Genomic DNA, 2,475 nt, shown 5'->3' with positions numbered 1-2,475 from the left:
ATATTTTACTCTTCAATTTCGTCTAAAGACAAAACAGAAAAGTAGGAGGCAATTGTTGTGCCAGGAAAAATTGGTAGAAAAAATGAGAGATTTTTTCAAAATAAATAAAATAAAAAGTTTTAGCCGCGAGGGCCAGCCTCGCGGCAAGGCGGGGCACGAGACAATGCTGGCCGCAAGGGCCAGCTTGCGGTAGCTGGCCACAAGAATCAGCCTAGTAGCCAGCCTAGCCGCAAGCTGGCCACAAGGGCCAGCTCGCGGCAAGGCTGGCCGCGAGGGTAGGCTCGCAGCAGCCTGCTGCGAGCCAAGGCTAGCCGCAAGGGTTAGCCTTGCGGCCAAGCTGGCTGCGAGGGCTAGCTCGCGACGGTTTAGGTGGCAACCTCCCGCTTCTTTTATTTTTGACCCATTCAGCAACTGCCACATGTCGACATCAGACACCCTTGAGAATCGTGCCCTATAAATACCCAGCAACAGGACATTAATGGGGGCTCCCAACTTTGGTAAAATCTGGACACTTTGAATATACTTTTACTATTTTTTCGTGAATATTCATCGGGATTCAGGACTGACTTTGGCATCGGAGGGTCTTCGGGGGGGAAGATTCCCGCGAGCCTTCTAACCCATTTTCTCAGCATTAACAGGGTCAGATCCTGGCGGCGAACCTAGCGGCGAGGGAAAAGTCTTGTGACGAACCTAGTGGCAAGAGCTAGTGGCAAGACCTTGTGGCGAGAGTTAGTGGCATGTGGCGAGAGCTAGTGGCAAGAGCTAGTGGCAAGACCTTGTGGCAAAAGCTAGTGGCAAGACCTCGTGACGAGAGCTAGTGGCGAGAATTAGCGACAAATCCTTGCGGCGAGCATCCTAATGACAATCTCCCTTAAAGCAACATCTCTTACGGCAACCTAACTTCACCTAACACCGAGCTCGAGTGGACCCCACATCACAAATTTTAATTGTTGTATTTTGGCAACAACAGACTGCATACATGACATGACTATGAAATGCATAAATACACGTTGATATCATTGATCACACGCATTTGTGGCCGTAAGGAGTACGAACTGGCACCGCTGCTTTACCAAGGGTGCACCCATACACCCCGACTTCGAAAGAGGTGGCCGCTAAAATAGTAGGTAGCATGAGGGGTGCAGTTGACACCTACGAGGAAAGACATTGCATTCATGCATGAAATATGTTTTCTGTACCCTTACTTAGATTATTCATCATCTAACTTGGGCTTTGCTCTTGGAATATTCAAACGTTCCAGGTGGAGATTGTAGCAGACACGAGGATAAATGAGGCATGAAATGGCACTTAACAGAGTGCATGATAAATGAAATGTATGTAACGTAGCCCCTGTATTAAGTTTTGCTACTTTAGATTCTGAACGTTTTTAGGAATGTTGAAGATGTAAGAATTTATTTATGATTAATGTTAAGATATCAGGTTTCGATCTTTGCTTTCGCATTTGATGATTCTCTTTTGAGATTAATGTATGGGAATTCTGGTACGTATTCAAGGAATGATGTGATTTAGCTTTAGTGTTTGAAAGAAAAAAATTATTATCCCAGAATTGTCCCAAGTTATAACGCGCTTGGAAAAGCGGGGCGTTACATCTCATATCTTTATCTCTTGAGAATTTGTTGATATCTCTTGATCTTGATGATGTGTTGAGGTTACTTTGACAATGATAAAAGGAATCTTAATAGGTTGATCTATTAATATGTTCAATCAATTAATCACTACAAAAAATCAACGTTTTAGCGACGAAAAATTTCATCGTTAAAAAATTTAGTGACGGATTTAGTGACAGGTACCTTCCGTTGCTAAAAAGAGCGTTACTGAAATTTAGCGACGAAATCAGCAATGGGTTTATCCCCCGTCACTAATTAGCAACAGAATTATTCAGTCGCTAAATTCAACCCCAAAATTCAAAATTCAAGGCTCGTCAACGTGGTTGTGCTGGGATATTACTTCTAGCTATTATCTCAAGCTCTCTACCAGATTCAAACCCACAACCTCTTATGATAAAGTTCCATGTGCGAGCCAGCCAATCTGGAAGCCTCATTGTTTATTGATACGCATAAAATATATTTATAGTATTCTCTTCCAAATATTTTAGAATTATATTTATACACCAAAATTTCTCAAACTTATTTAATGATATTAATTTTAATATTAATGTTAGTAAAGGGAAATGAATATTAATTTTAATTTTATTTCATTATTAATTCAAATAAAAGTTTATTAATTATTATATTAGCAATGAAAATTATGTTCTTATTTTTATTTTAATTTGTAATATGTTTAAAAAACTATTAATTTAATTTTTACTAATATTAATGTTAGTAAAAATTATTAATTTTTTATGATATTAGTAAAAATTATTATGATATGTTTAAATGTAAATTTTTTATTTTTTATTTAATTTTTTTTATATTTTAGCGACGGGATTGACCCCGTCACTAAATTTTAATTCTT

Source organism: Diospyros lotus, chromosome 4 (assembly GCF_014633365.1).
Source record: "Diospyros lotus cultivar Yz01 chromosome 4, ASM1463336v1, whole genome shotgun sequence".
NCBI classification, from domain to species: domain Eukaryota; kingdom Viridiplantae; phylum Streptophyta; class Magnoliopsida; order Ericales; family Ebenaceae; genus Diospyros; species Diospyros lotus.
This window is presented reverse-complemented; position numbering follows the sequence as displayed.